Source organism: Oncorhynchus kisutch, linkage group LG4, assembly GCF_002021735.2.
Source record: "Oncorhynchus kisutch isolate 150728-3 linkage group LG4, Okis_V2, whole genome shotgun sequence".
Classification (NCBI taxonomy): Eukaryota; Metazoa; Chordata; class Actinopteri; order Salmoniformes; family Salmonidae; genus Oncorhynchus; species Oncorhynchus kisutch.
In genome coordinates, this window is record NC_034177.2 from 54,582,113 (window position 1) to 54,598,981 (window position 16,869).

At 40.1% G+C, this 16,869-nt stretch overlaps 1 protein-coding gene and 1 long non-coding RNA gene across 3 annotated transcripts in view; both read right to left on the reverse strand.

Annotated features, from left to right (window-relative positions):
• Nucleotides 1-16,869, reverse strand: part of LOC109888917 (membrane-associated guanylate kinase, WW and PDZ domain-containing protein 2) — a 260,612-nt gene that overhangs the window by 122,160 nt on the left and 121,583 nt on the right. The gene's annotated exons all lie outside the window — the stretch shown is intronic.
• LOC116374013 (uncharacterized) lies at nucleotides 8,220-15,336 on the reverse strand. Its single transcript, XR_004209794.1, has 4 exons — nucleotides 10,619-15,336; nucleotides 9,860-9,905; nucleotides 9,004-9,185; nucleotides 8,220-8,271 (listed from the first exon to the last, which is right to left on the reverse strand). It is a non-coding gene; the product is annotated as an uncharacterized LOC116374013 (long non-coding RNA).

Genomic DNA, 16,869 nt, shown 5'->3' on the forward strand with positions numbered 1-16,869 from the left:
ATTCTCTGAACCAGCTTGTTGAGGTATTCACCTGGAATTTACTTCAATTAACAGGTGTGCCTTGTTAAAAATGAGCCAATCAGTTGTGTTGTGACAAGGTAGGGGTAGTATACAGAAGATAGCCCTATTTGGTAAAATACCAAGTCAATATTATCGCAAGAACAAATCAAATAAGCAAAGAGAAACGCCAGTACATCATTAATTTAAGACATGAAAGTCAGTCACCATGAACATTTCAAGAACTTTGAAAGTTTCTTCAAGTGCAGTCGCAAAAACCATCAAGCGCTTTGATGAAACTGAATCTCATGAGGCGGCAGTGTAGCCTAGTGGTTAGAGCATTGGACTAGTAACCGAAAGGTTGCAAGTTCAAATCCCCGAGCTGACAAGGTACAAAATCTGTCGTTCTGCCCCTGAACAGGCAGTTAACCCACTGTTCCTAGGCCGTCATTGAAAATAAGAATTTGTTCTTAACTGACTTGCCTAGTTAAATAAAGGTAAAAAAATTAGGACCGCCACAGGAAAGGAAGACCCAGAGTTACCACTGCTGCAGAGGATAAGTTCATTAGAGTTACCAGCCTCAGATATTGAGTTCAAGAAACATCTCAACATCAACTGTTCAGAGGAGACTGTGTGAATCAGGCCTCCATGGTGCAAAGAATTGCGGCAAAGAAACCACTACTAAAGGACACCAATAAGAAGAAGAGACTTGTTTGGGCAAGAAAACATGAGCAATACATCTGTCCTTTGGTCTGATGAGTCCAAATTTGAGAGTTTTGGTTCCAACCTCTGTGTCTTTGAGAGATGCAGAGTAGCTGAACAGATGATCTCCGCATGTGTGGTTCCCACCGTGACATGTGGAGGAAGTGTGGTGGTGTGGGGGTGCTTTGCTGGTGACACTGTCTGTGATTTATTTCAAATTCAAGGCACACTTAACCAGCATGGCTACCACAGCATTCTGCAGCTATACGCCATCCCATCTGCTTTGCATTTAGTCCTACTATCGTTTGTTTTTCAACAGGATAATAACCCAACACACCACCAGGCTGTGTAAGGGCTATTTGACCAAGAAGGAGAGTGATGGTGTTCTGCATCAGATGACCTGGCCTCCACAATCACCCGACCTCAACCCAACTGAGATGGTTTGTAATGAGCTGGACCTCCAGATTGCTGGTTATACAGCCAACAAGTGCTCAGCATATATGGGCACTTCTTCAAGACTGTTGGATAAGCATTTCAGGTGAACCTGGTTAAGAGATTGCCAAGTGTGTGCAAAGCTGTCAAAGGCAAAGGCTGGCTACTCTGAAGAATCAAAAATATATATATACTTTTTTGGTTACTACATGATTCAATATGTGTTATTTCATAGTTTTGATATCTTCACTATTATTATACAATGTAGAGAATAGGAAAAATAAAGAAAAACGCTTGAATGAGTAGCTATGTCCAAACTTTTGACTGGTACTGTACAAATGAAGTGGGTAAAACAGTATGTAAACATTATTAAAGTGACCAGTGCTCAGTGACTATGTTTATTTCTTATTTTACCTTTATTTAACTAGGCAATTCAGTTAAGAACAAATTCTTATTTTCAATGATGGCCTAGGAACAGTGGTTTCAGGGGCAGAACGACATTTGTACGTTGTCAGCTCAGGGATTCAATCTTGCAACCTTTCGGTTACTAGTCCATCGCTCTAACCACTAGGCTACGCTGCCGCCTATGTACATATGGTAATAGTATCTAAGGTGCAGGGTTGAGTACCGGGTGGTTGTCACGATTTCCGCCTGAAGTCGGTCCTTCTCCTTGTTCAGGCGGTGTTCGGCGGGTTGACGTCACCGGCCTTCTAGCCACCGCCGATCCACTTTTAATTTTCCATTTGTTTTGTCTTAGTCTTACACACCTGGTTTCACTCACCCAATTACCTGTTTATTATTTAACCCTCTGTTCACCATGTTTGTTTGTTTGAGGGATTGTTTATTGTATTTTCGGTCCGTTATTGTGTGCTCGTGATGTTACTTTGTACATTTATCATTTTGAGTAAATGTACGTTGATTACTCATTTGCTGTCCTGCGCCTGACTTTCTACACCAGCTACACACAGGGCCCAGGGTAGCTGGCTAGTAGCAGTGACTAAAATTAATGGGCCTCATTTATAAAAGCTGCTTATGCACCAATTATGCCCTAAAACAAGCATGCACCAATTTTTATGCAAAAGTTGACATTTATAAAAACTGAACTTGATGTGAGAAAGTGCTTATCCTCCCACAAACTTTAGACCATGCATACTCAGTTTCTAGGGGTTTAAGTATTGCATTGCAAGAATGCAAAAGTAGCATAATATGGGGAATATATGATGACTTTTTCATAACCAAAAAAACAAGTAGGTAAAAATAATAACAAGATTCAATCATTTGCTGTGAATAAGAAGAGCAAAAATCTATTTTTTTCTTCTTCTTTGCGTTCTAAAATAATTTATAAACATAATACATACACTGAGTATACAAACATTAAAAACACCTGCTCTTTCCATGACATAGACTAACCAGGTGAATCCAGGTGAAATCCACTTCAATCAGTGTAGATGAAGGGGAAGAAACAGGTTAAAGAAGGATTTTTAAGCCTTGAGACAATTGATTGTGTGTGTGTACCATTTAGAGGGTGAATGGGGGACACAAAAAATGGAAGTGCATTTGAACAGGGTACGGTAGTAGGTGCCAGGCGTGCCAGTTTGTGTTAACTGCAATGCTGCTGGGTTTTTCACACTCAACAGTTTCCCATGTGTATCAAGAAGGGTCCACAACACAAAGGACATCCAGTCAATTTGATAAAACTGTGGAAAGCATTGGAGTCATCATGGGCCAGCATTCCTGTGGAACGCTTTCGACCACTTGTAGAGTCCATGCCCCCACGATGAAATTAGGCTGTTCTTGCACTGTTCTGAGGGAAAAGGGTGCAACTCAATAATATTTGGTATACTCAGTGTATATCATAACCATTGTACCTTCTCTGTCCATGATTAGTTAATGTTACCGAAACAGCCGCACAACAAATTACAATGCGCATCTCTTTTAATTAGGCCTATTAGAGACTATTATAATTTCAAGTTTTTGCTATATGCATCCTAAAGGGAGTGCGGGTGATAAGATACAGTTGATATTTTACATTGAAGTAGGCTACTGTAGGCTAGTTTACAATGTTTCGAGCAGGTGCAGCATATTTAGGTTCAGGAGAAAATAAATGTAAAACATTACATTCAAATAAACTATTTACTAGGTCCACAACAATGTGTAATTGTTTTAGTGTTTTAGAAATGGGCATATACAGCAAAGGTAATTGCAAAACGTAACATTTTGCTAACACCTCCAAAGACATTTGATCAAGTTCACCATTAAAAATGTCAACAGATTTTTTTTTCTCATCCATATTTAAGCCATATTCAAAATTGAATTCAGAACTGATTACTGAAAATATCTGATTCATAAGTTGATGTTGTAACGTTAGTTGCTAACGGCTAAAAATGTTAACTTTGTTGAATCTAACCAAACTCTCCACCGTACGTAGCTAGCTAGTTAGCTACATTACCTAATTTAAACAATTCTTTAAAATGACATATAATAGCATAAAGCAGCGACTGTTTTTTACCTTGATCATCGGTATTAGCTACTTTTTGGCCATATCTCCAATATTATTTGAAGTCTCATCACAAAATCATACATATAAGTGTCCAGGCAATGTTGTTCTGCACTAAGATGGCTGTTGACTGATGTTGCAGCATCTTAGCCTGATTTATCCAGACTTTCTGGCAATTGTGTAATCAGGGCCGGTTCCAGGAATAAGTGACATAAGAAGTCGCTTAGGGCCCCCGGCCGGTAGGTGGCCCGACCCAAAACAGAGATTTTTGTGGGGTCTCAACTTACTATTTAATTTTATAATCAATACAAAACATACACATACAAACAACAACATCATACAAACATTAACTACATCACACCTGCCCGGACCCACTGGCACACACCCCCATCTCCAGTGCCCGCATCACTTTCTGTGAAACTGCAACATTTTGTTTCTCTCTGTAGCTCACGTATATACATCTTTAGATTTTTCCATTGTGTAAATGATGGCAGATTGATTGAGTTCCAAGTTTTTTTATATACGTACATTTTAGCTAACTTTGGGGCAGCAGGTAGCCTAGTGGTTCGAGCATTGGGCCAGTAACCGAAAGGTTTCTAGATCAAATCCCTGAGCAGTCTGTCACGTTCTGACCATCGTTCGTATGCGTTTTTTCCTTGTTTTAGTGTTGGTCAGGACGTGAGCTGGGTGGGCATTCTATGTTTGTGTGTCTGGTTTGTCTATTTCTATGTTTGGCCTGATATGGTTCTCAATCAGAGGCAGGTGTTAGTCATTGTCTCTGATTGGGAACCATATTTAGGTAGCCTGTTGGGTTTTGTGGGTGATTGTTCCTGTCTCTGTTTGCACCAGATAGGGCTGTTTAGGTTTTCGCACGTTTATTGTTAGTTTATTCATTGTATAGTGTCTTTATAAATTAAACATGAATAACCACCACGCTGCATTTTGGTCTGGCTCTCTTTCACCAGAAGAAAACCCTTACACAGTCAAGGTAAAATATATGTTGTTCTGCCCCTGAACAAGGCAGTTAACCCACTGTTCCTAGACCATCATTGTAAATAAGAATGAGTTCTTAACTGATTTGCCTTCAATAAAGGTTAAAAAAATGAAAACTGTAATTTCGTTAGTTACAACTTTCCCTCCATCTTGTGCCGGCCACTAGGTAGTTAGTCTAGCCAGTTGTGTAAACTGGTAGTAATCATGGCTGACTATCAATTGGGCACGTGCCCAGGGGCCCTGACCTCCAGGAGTACCAGTAAATAATCTGTCTATGTGCACTTGAACAAGGATAAAAGCATCTGCTAAATGACTAAAATGTCAAATGTAGGTTTGGGGCCCCAAGACCAAATCTCACTTAGGGCCCCCAAAAGGCTAGAGCCACTCCTGTGTATAATTCTTAAAGAACAGCTATTGAAATGCAAGCAAGAGGTGGTGAGACCAGTTACAGAAATTATTACAATACCAAACATAAGCAAATATAATATTTCACTCAAGTCAAATTTACCAGCATGATTGCAATACAGTCATCAGTACTATTCATATTAACCTACTCGACCTCCTCAGCACAAACAAGAATATGAAATGAAAGAATCACACATCGTTAAATGTGGTAGCTGCAAGCTGTCTGTGTTTACATCCCTCTCAGTCCAATAACCAAACACGGCTATAGTAGGAGAGAAGTGACAAAAGAAATGGTCGGGGGACTAGGTGGATGTTCAGATCTACTGGAGTGTTACCCTCCTGTAGCTTATCAACCAACTAGTTATTAGAATCAGTTGCACTAGATTAGGGTTTTAGAAAACCTACAAGACGGTATCTCTCCAGGAGAGCCCTGTATCAGATCATGCAGGATCTTGTATTGATTCCGTCTTCTTATGGTCATCCTCATCGTGGTACTCGGGGGCATGATTGGTGTCACACATTTTCAGCCCCAGCTAACACACCAGATTAAACAAATTGCATTCAGAGAACTAGAGTTCCCAATCTATAGGATAGACTGTCACCACGATCACCTGAAAAACATAAATAGTGTCACGATTACTTTGTTTGCAAATTGGAGCAACACTGAAACTTTTAACGACAAATATAGCAAACAGGTACTACAAACATCCATTAAAGTATAGCCAATGTGTTCACAGAGTTGGATCATGTCTACATACAGTGTGGTTGCTAGGGAGAGGTGACATGGGGAATGTGATTAGTCTAGATAGAACAGCATTTCTTAATCCTGGTCCTGTGGACCCAAAGGGGTGCACATTTCTTATTTTTGCCCTAGCACAGAAATGATCCACATATCATCAAGTGTTGATGATTTTAATCTGGTGTGTAGTGCTAATGCAAAAAAGGGTAAATCTTCCTTCACTGTCCCTGTGCCACACATACAGGAATGTGGTTGAGCAAGCAGAGCATGAGTCCCACGAGGGCACAGGCTAGTCGAGAGCACAAATTAACTTGAGATTTTTAAGTGTGACTTTGAGTGAGCAGAACATTGTCCTAAATTGTACATATAGAACTGTAAGCAAAGAAACGTGGTTCAAATGTGTAAAAAAAAGAAAAGTAACGCATTAAATTGTCCACATAGGCTCTGCTCGCTCTTCTCTCTAGACTCTGTGATTGCTCGCACAATGATGTTTCACCTTTCATCTCGTGCGCGTTCTACTTTTTAAATTGGATTTGACACCATACAATCCGACCTGTCAAGTTTTCGCTCTCAATTTCTCAAATTGCTCTTTCTCAAGCCTTGGTAACTTTGGGTTTGGATTTCAAGCTGATGGGGGACGGGCTTAAAGGTGGGTCACTTTAACTGGTGTGATGGACAAATTCCTGCCAGTCCAGGTTTGTGATTGGCTATTACGAGCCGTCAACTTATTCGGCTTCCGCAATAAGTGCTGAACGACTTGGGAAACTCAGCAGCTTGATAACCAAATAAATTCTAATACTTGCACTTTTTTAAATATTTAACCTTCATGTAACTAGGCAAGCCAGTTAAGAACAAATTCTTATTTTACAATGATGGCCTACTAGGCTTAACGGTTCAGGGGCAGAACGACAGATTTTCACCTTGTCAGCTCAGGGATTCGACCCAGCAACATTTCAGATACGGGCCCAACGCTCTAACCACTTGGCTACCTGCTGTCCTGAGTACAGTACCTTGAGTTCAGTGGAATCTACTTGCTAAAGTTAGCTAGCTAATTACTTGTTAGCCAGCAACCTTCGTCTGTAAAACGAAAAGCAGACAGTCATCTCTAGTACACACCATAAAACAAGTCTACCAATTGCAGGCAGGAGCCAATATTTTGGGTATTACGCTCAAGGACACACACACAGCACATGGGGATTTTAAATTAAAGGAACACACAAAATAAAGAATCTTCTACCTGCTAGTATATAACCAGTCTCAAATAATAGATTGTAAACTGACATAGGATTAACCAGCTAAACTAGATTAACATGTCAGAATCAGCTTTATTCTGCAAATATATGTGCATGTACAGGACTCTATGAAATGGTGCTGCAACAATAAACAGAATATACAGACAAAACAATATATAGATGCAGATTGTCCACATATCCACATACAGTAAGTACACAATGAACACTTTAAGCTACATTATAAAATGTGCAGTTCTGAGATGATCATGCAGGGTGCATAGTTTATGGATGAATAGTGCAAAATCCATGGATGACAGGATTATCGCAGACCAGGTGGCCGGTTGGTGAGGGCCATGGAAGAAACTGTTCAGGTGGTGGGAGGTATTGGTCGTGATTGACCTGAACCATTTGCCAGAAGAGAGTCTTTGGAAGAGGAGGCGAAAGGAGTCGGCGATGATCTTTCATGCACGCTTCCTTGCCCTGGAGTTGTGCAGGACATCGATGGAGGGCAGGTGGCACCCAATGAACCTCTCAGCAGACTGGACAATCCATTGCAGTGATGGAGGAGGTGAGGATAGACTCAATGATGGTCGTTTAGAACTGAAACAGCATTCAAAGGAGGACTGAGGACAAAACAACACATTCACCATACATTTCACTGAGGAAAACATTTGTTTTATAGTGATTGTCTGATTGGGAACTACCATTGTCAATTACAGAATCCCAAATTATTTCAATTTGGCATTGGAAGTTTTATTGCATACAGTCAGTAATACAGGAGTCAAATCGCATATCATCAGATCAGATGTTATCAGCATGCCAGAACCATCTGTAGAAAGAGCACAAGTATAAGAAAGATGTGAGTGCAAACAGAATAGATGTACACTATATGACCAAAAGTATGGACACCTGCTCGTCAAACATCTCATTCCAAAATCATGGGCATTAATATGGAGTTGGTCCCCCCTTTGCTGCTATAACAGCCTCCACTCTTCTATGAATGCTTTCCACTAGATGTTGGAAGATTGCTGCTGGGACTTGCTTCCATTCAGCCACAATAGCATTTGTGAGGTCGAGCACTGATGCTGGGTGATTTGGCCTGGTTCGCAGTCGCCGTTCCAATTCATCCCAAAATCGTTTGATGGAATTGAGGTCAGGGCTCTGTGCAGGCCAGTCAAGATCTTCCACACCAATCTCGGCAAACCAATTCTGTATGGACCTCGCTTTGTGGACGGGGCATTGTCATGTTGAAACAGGAACGGGCCATCCCCAAACTGTTGACACAAAGTTGGAAGCACAGAATCAACTAGAATGTCATTGTATGCTGTAGCATTAATATTTCCCTTCACTGGAACTAAGGGGCCTAGCCCAAACCATGAAAATCAGCTCCAGACCATTCTTCCTCCTCCACCAAACTTTAGTTGACACTATGCATTGGGGCAGGTAGCGTTCTCCTGCCATCCACCAAACCCAGATTTGTCCGTCGGACTGCCAGATGGTGAAGCGTGATTCATCACTCCAGAGAACCCGTTTGTTAGGCTTGTGTGCGGCTGCTTGGCCATGGAAACCCATTTCATAAAGCTCCTGACAAATACTTATTGTGCTGACTTTGCTTCCAGGGGCAGTTTTGAACTCGGTAGTGAGTGTTGCAACCAAGGACAGACAATTTTTACATGCTTCAGCACTCGGGGGGTCCCGTTCTGTGAGCTTTTGTGTCATCCTTCTCAAAACCCATTGGAGGAGGTCTGAGGCGAGGAATCTTGGGTCATCTCCTCCACTGGGGTTTTAAGAGGAGGCACGATGGTCAGTGCTTGCATCCTTAGCTCTCTTTAAGAATTTGAGAGTGGCTACATTTCTCCAGCCCAATCCCTCAGCATTTTACCGAAACAGGGGCAGGGAAAACACTTTTTTATTGTTTCAACTGCTGATTGCCACTTTAAGGAACATATAAATGAGCATACAAGTATGTTTAAGCATACATGACTATTGGGAGTGTGGTGCCATACCTGTAGCTCCCAGGTGCAGCAGAGCTGACACACTAAAGATGAAGTTGCAGCAGATGTCTTGACCACCCTGTGGCTCTTTTTCAGACAGTGGTAGTGATGGAAGGTGTCCCAGGTACAGTAAAGTCACCTCCCTCAGAACCAGTGAAGATCTCCAGGTTCTTAAAGTGGGACGTTAGCATAATCTATAGAGAGGGCAGAACAATACAGGAAATGGAATTAGATTTGGTATGGTGTTAAAATCATTGTAGACATTGGTAAAAAGGTAAACAAAGTAAGGCACTGGAGTTTTTATAGAAGGTGGAGCGAAACATACTGTCCATTGCCAGTCAAAAGTTTGGATACACCTACTCATTCTAGGGTTTTTTCCTCCTTTTTTTCTACAATGTAGAATAATAGTGAAGACATCAAAACGATGAAATAATAACAATATGGATACATGTAGTAACCAAAAAAGTGTTTTATATTTGAGATTCTTCAAAGTAGCCACCCTTTGCCTTGATGACAGCTTTGCACAATCTTGGCATTCTCTCAACCAGCCTCATGAGGTAGTCCCCTGGAATGCATTTCAATTAACAGGTAGGGGTGGTATACAGAAGATAGCCCTATTTGGTAAAAGACCATCGCTCCATATTATGGCAAGAACAGCTCAAATAAGCAAAGATAACTGTTTAACACTTTTTTGGTTACTACATGATTACATATGTGTTATTTCATAGTTTTGATGACTTCACTATTAATCTACAATGTAGAAGATAGTAAAAATAAAGAAAAACTTGAATGAGTAGGTGTGTTCAAACTTTTGACTGGTACTGTATGTGCTGAGATGTGTAAGGCATGAGATGAGTTGGTGACTCACTGGTCCAAACTTGGTGTCCTCTGCCTCGCTGTTCTCCTGAGAACAACTGTAGTGAGAGAGAGGACAATAAGATGTCACAAAGTTCAATTGGAGTTTAAATGTTTTAACATCTTAATGTTTCATTCAAGAAAACAGTTTATTTTAAGACTGTTTATCTTAAGGCTATATCAAGAGGCAATTAGCCAAATAATTAAAAACACACGATGTGGGACTGAGCTGAGCTGTAGGGCAATACTGCAGTAATAGAGGGATGCTGACAATCAGATTTTTCACTTTAAAATGTATGTCAAACAAAAACCAATGATTTCAAAGTGGAACAAACCATACAACTTCTACTCACAAGTGCTACTTTTAACTATTTGCAATCATTGGTTTGTTTGACATACATTTTAAAGTGAACAATCTGAGTCTTAGCTTCACTCTCCTACTGTGGAATTGCCCTGTACCAATTCACGCCACTTGTCAGTCAGCATGCCTGCTGTCATTTCATGCCCAACCCACCTCGTAGTAGAGAGCTATCCATCCTATACGTTTTCACTTAATCTCTTACCTACACTAATCATATTGTTTAGCAATGACTATCACATACATTCAGTATAGAGCAATCTTTCTAACCAATAGATAGCAGCTGGTCATCATCCTCTCTACGTGACAATTGTCTTATGCACAATGCCTTCATACAGCGTCAAAGAAATTAGAGGAACTCTCAGTACCACTAATGATTAAGTTACATGGGTGATTGGTGGATGTCATGGTTACCTGCAGAAAGTCCCCAGAGTGCTGTACATAGAGGAGAGCCAAGGTACCCTTCTTGGAACAGAATGGACTCCTGTATCTCCTGTTTCTGTCAGCTGAGCAGAGAACTTCACCACCATATATTAGCAGTGGCAATGCGTCATTCAGGGCAGGTGGGGCAGAGCCTCCCAAGTTTTGAGCCCCATCTGTTTTGCATGTTATTTTGGCATTAATGCATGTCACATATCAGTTTGCAAACAATGTAAAAAATATATATTAAACAAATTATAATTTAGTTAAAGCCACATACAAACATAAAATAGGGGTTGGTAACAAAATAGGGGTTGGTAAACATTCTCTTGTTGGCTCAGTGTTCTGCCACTCATGGGGACACTACATCGCTGCAAAATCTATGGGTAGAGCTTGAAAATTCATGCCATAGACTTATATTACAAGTACCCATCATTGGCCACAGATACAATATCTACCGTCGTTTTTATTGGACTGATCATGTCAAATTTTACTTTCAAAATCTTAGCTAGCAAGCTAGACAAGCAATCATCATCATGCATGAAGTCGGCAATCTACTGGCAAATTCTTTTCAACCCTTGTCATATAAAGAGATTATAGATAAAAAGTATCGTTGCTATCGGCCATAAACATAACACAACAAGTTGGAAATTGCAAATTCACTTCAGCCCCGGATTTGATCCTAGGCTGTGTTACAGCCGGCGGTGACTGGGAGACCCATGAGGTGGGCTAGAAAAGTTTGAAGACATTGGCCATGCAGTCGATCAGATTGTAACTCAATGTATGCTGTAAGCAGTTTACTATACTGGCTATTATTTGGTTCAGAGCTTGACCTCTCTTGGCACCCCCTCCACTTCAATCACTGATCTCTTTCCCAATGAGGGTCTTCCCTGTCTGATCTCAACCTTGCCCACCTCGTCTGCCACCCATTCATGCTGGTCTTCCAAGTCCTCCTCCTCTAATAAAATCCACTCTCAACTTAGATACAACGCTCTTAGTTAAAACCAGAAACTGTATAGAAAATGAAACCACCTTGGGTTTGCTTAAACCACAAGGTGTAACATTAGCTAGCTAATTCATTTTCTATAATGTTAGTTAGCTAACTAAAGTTAGTTAGCTAACTAAAGTTAGCTAGTTAGCATCCTACCTAATTGACGTTCGGCTACCTTTCCATATCAATAGCTTGCTTTAATAACAGAATAACTACTTACTATAATTTCATAGTTGATTATCTAGCTAGTTGGTTATCTAGTTTCTCTACAGAAAAACTGTTGAACTTACCTCTTTATTATTGTCAGTGATCACTCACCTTTCACCGTTCCCTTTCATCTCTATGGGCAAAAATCCGGTTAGAGAGCTGTCAAACAGTGTTTGGTCTAAACCTGACCAATTGAGTTTCAGTAGACTGCAACAGGCTATGTTCATTGGCTAGAATTTCCCCCTTGTTATAAAAGTATAGTAAGCAGTTGCGAGAGCAAATGGATTTTGGTGTGAGAGGGAGAAAAGTTATCCATGTGGGGACGTGGCGTATTTGTGAGTGTGCAGTAATTTTGGAATCTTGACATAATTCTCTACTCTTGTCACACCCTGATCAGTTTCACCTGTCCTCGTTATTGTCTCCACCCCCTCCAGGTGTCACATGTTTTCACCAGTGTATTTATCCCTGTGTTTCCTGTCTCTCTGTATATGTTAGTCAAGTCAACCAGAGTGTTTTTCCTGGGTTCCTTTTGCTATTCTCTATTTGATAGTCCTCCCGGTTTTGACCCCTGCCTGACTCTGGACTTATTTCCCGCCTGCCTGATCATCCTGCCTGGCCTGACCTTGATTCTGCCTTCCCTTCGGTACTTTTTGGACTCTGACCTGGTTTTGACCCTTTTGCCTGTCCACGACCATGCTCTTGCCTTCCCCTATTGGATTAATAAATATTGTAAAACTCCAACCATCTGCCTCCTGTGTCTGCATCTGGGTCTCGCCTTGTGTCATTATAGTACGAACTGGCCATGACAGACCCAGCAAACTTGGACCCCCACCCTGCCACACTGGGTAGCACAGAGCAACACTTTAAGGGGCATTCCACTAATAATGGCGCTGACTAGGGAAACGTTCCCGCTGTTCTAGCAGGTAGTTGGACAATAGACTTGCCTAGATGGACAGTAGGTGGAGAATTATATTGTCAAATGTATTTCTAAGTCAAGTATTATCATTATTATTATTATGTATTACATCTGACCATGATTGGGAGTCCCATAGGCGACATACAATTGGCCCAGCGTTTCTCTCCCTCTAAAAACAGAAATAAATGTTTTGGCCTATACCAATCTTATTTTGGCGTTTATTCAGATTACATTAACTTTCGTAAAAAAAAATTTTTAAATAACCTCCAATATAGTTATATATTATCAAGTTGATGGCACAGTCGTATAGCCAGCGCCTACATAAAGCTGAGGGACTCACTCATTCATGACTTTGGCTCAAAATAAATAAGTACCAACATTCTTTCTGATAGTCTTTAATAAATAGATGTTTTGGTTATCATGACTTGGACACCATGTACAGTATTATAATAGCCCGTCTGTATTTTGATACTTTGTGGATGGGGCCTCCCCAGTTGCGCAGCTGTCTAAGTCACCGTATTGCAATGCAGTGCTAAATTCGTTGCTACAGTTACCCGTGCTGGCAGCCACTGGGAGACCCAAGAGGCAGCTTTTATATTTTATTTAGAATCCTCCAATCCTCTAAATGTAATTATTGGCAGAGAGTCAAGTCATATTTTTTGATATACTGTAGGCCTACCGTAGGACACATGAGTCTCACTATTGTTGAGTAATGTGCTGTTAAAAGTGGTGTAGGTCTTATTTCTTTAAAGAGCATATTACAGTTAAAAGCAATAGGATTTGAAGCTTTAGCTACAAATATTTTAGCACTGTTTCGTGCTGCTCTGAGACAAGTATGGGGCCTGGTCTTGATAAATCAAATCGATTTTTATTTTGACTGAATCTCTGTTTGGGTATTGGTTAGACTAAAATATGGTGTAGAAATGTTATGCTCTTAGTGTAACCTTTATTTAACTAGGCAAGTTCGTTAAGAAGCCTACAAGGAACCCAGGTCTCCTGCGTTGCCTGCTGATGATACAGGGATTCTTTCGCTAAATAGCCCAGTACTGTGTTGCCTACTTCCGATCATCATGTTGTACAGCACCATATTTTTTTGTTCCATCCTAATGGAAACACAGAGGGTTTTTTGTTTTTCTTGGAATATAAACACCAATACCAAATAATCAAATTAATCACAAACTCTAAAAGTAATTGGGAAAGGTAGATACAAATTATTTGTGACATTGTGGTAAAGAATGTAAATGCGATATAAATAAGATGCTGTGTTTTTATTTACAGTAGTGATGGACAGCTGGTGGCATTTTGAAAACAGCTTTTCAAACACTTGTTGCCCGATTATCAGGACAATAGACTCTTTATAGCCCGGCAATTGTAGGTGTGAACATTCCCCGACCTGCAATGTATTCGATGCTTATTAAGTACTCTGAAGTGTTACATTTCAAACTCAAAATAGAGGTATAAGAATTTCTTCATAAACATCTAGATGCCTTCATTAATAAAATCACTAGAAAAAAACACCATCAAAATCTAGATGGTTATTTAAACTACATTTTAGTTGCACTTCCACCAAGCTCCACGACAACGGGAAAATCTTGCAGAGATGATAAATGTATTTGTTGCATTGTAGTATCGTCAATTTCTCTAGCCAAAACATCTTGATGGCCTCAAAAGTTTGCACACACCTACTCATTCCAGGGTTTTTCTTTATTTTTACTATTTTCTACATTGTGGAATAATAGTGAATACATCACAACTATGAATTAAAACATATGGAATCAGTTAAGAACAAATTCATATTTACAAGGACAGCCTACTCCTTCCTCCCCGGCGGGGAATTGAACCCCAGTCTCCCGCGTGCCCACATGACATGGAGATTATTTTGCCAAATAGTCCAGCACTGTAGCCCACTCCTGACCGTCAAGTTGTACAGCACCATATTTTCCATTCCATCCTAACGGAAACCCAACTCATTTTTCTTGGAGTAGAAACACCATAATATTAATCGAATTAATTAAGCAACATTTCTTAAAATCAGTCCCATATACTATGTTCGTACATTTTTTTTATCTCTTACAGACACTATTAAAGGCTATCAAATGATTCTCAAAGATGCCCTCTGGTTGTCAAACTAGCATTAACGAGCATTAATAGTACCAGTCGTTGGCACAAAATGAGTGCCATAGAATTCTGCGGCACCACACAAGCTGTGCTGCAGTACGCTGCAACTTTTAAAGGACAAACCACTGCACACATCGATCTTTCCCTCTCTTCCACATACCAGTACTTACATCAATACATCAACACATGCTACACTGTTTCATCAACCATACACTCCAGACATACACGCACCGTTGACAAGCTTTCCAACCAGATGTAATGATGAGTTCAATGTACAATCTCCTAGGTGCAACCGAGTAACCACCACCTCTTCCTTTAATCTGACCTTTGAATCTTTGTCCACCGACCTTTATTTGGAGAGCATATAACTTTCTTACCTGGGACGGTAGTGTCCCGTCTGGCCAACATCCAGTGAAATTGCAGGGCGCGAAATTCAAAAACACTCAATTCAAATATTTAACATTCTTCAAAATATATTTGTTATACATCAAAATAAAGCTTAACTTCTTGTTAATCCAGCCACTGTGTCAGATTTCAAAAAGGCTTACGGCGAAAGCATACTAGGCGATTATCTGAGGACAGCGCCCAGCACACAAAACAAAACAAAACATACCAGCCAAGTAGATTCGTCACAAAAGTCAGAAATAGTAATAAAATGTATCATTTACCTTTGATGATCTTCATATGGTTGCACGCACAAGACTCCCTGTTACATAATAAATGTTTGTTTTGTTCGATAAAGTCCCTCTTTATATCCAAAAACCTCAGTTTTGTTGGCGCGTTTTGTTCAGTAATCCAATGGCTCAAAGACAGTCACAACAGGCAGACGAAAAATCCAAATAGTATCCGTAAAGTTTGTAGAAACATGTCAAATGATGTTTATAATCAATCGTCAGGCTGTTTTCAGCCTAAATAATCGATAATACTTCAACCGGACAATAGCATCATCAATATAAAGGCACGTTCTCGGTCATGCTCAGGAAACAGATCTGGCGACTTTCCAGGGTCCACTCACTCAGTGGTCTTACTCCCTAATTTTTCAAAATACAAGCCTGAACCAATTTCTAAAGACTGTTGACTGTTGATCTAGTGGAAGCCATAGGAAGTGCAATTTGAGTCCTAAGTCATGGGGTACTGTATAGGCATTCAATATAAAACTACAAACATAAATAAACCCCACTTCCTGGATAGATTTTTCTCGGGTTTTGGTCTGCCATATCAGTTCTGTTATACTCACAGACATTATTTTATACTTTAGATTGTTTTCTATCCAAATCTACCAATTATATGCATATCCTAGCTTCTGGGCCTGATATACAGGCAGTTTACTTTGGGCACACCTTTCATCCGGAGGTTAAAATAGTGCCCCCTACCCTAGTGAGGATAAATGCCGTCCCTTGGGCTCACTGTCCCACCTCTTCTGCCACACATTGTGTATCAAGGTTCCCCAAATGTCTACATATTTAAATAATTATTTAGTTCATAAACTAGTTATGCAATTGTTAGACCTGTTAAGGAGCTGTACCATTTTGAAAAACAACCACTTCAGGCTGCCATGACAGTTATGTTGTTTTATGTCATTTTAAATAGTTATAGTGCACAGTAATAATGGTTGGTGGCAGGATATGTGGTATTATCAGACTGCCCCCCCCCCAAAAGGAAATTAATACAAAAAACTGTTTGTCTGAAGCTGAAAAAGACAGGAAGGTCAAAAGCTAATTTAACCTATGCACTAACAAGGCTTTTCAGGATAAACAGCTTGACTACTGCTAGAGTACTGTAGCTTTATTGATCTACTGTATTTCAACAACAGACTGAAATACAGTAGACTAACATTGGATGGGTTGATTAGGACTCAAACCTTCTCTCAAACAGCCTAACACATACTCTCAGAGTAGGATTATCATATTAATGTAAATGTATTTTTTCATTTAAGACACACAAATCTGCAATTTGGGAATCTGTTGAATGTTCCTAATCTTGATTTCATTTTTAAAAAATCAATATTTTACG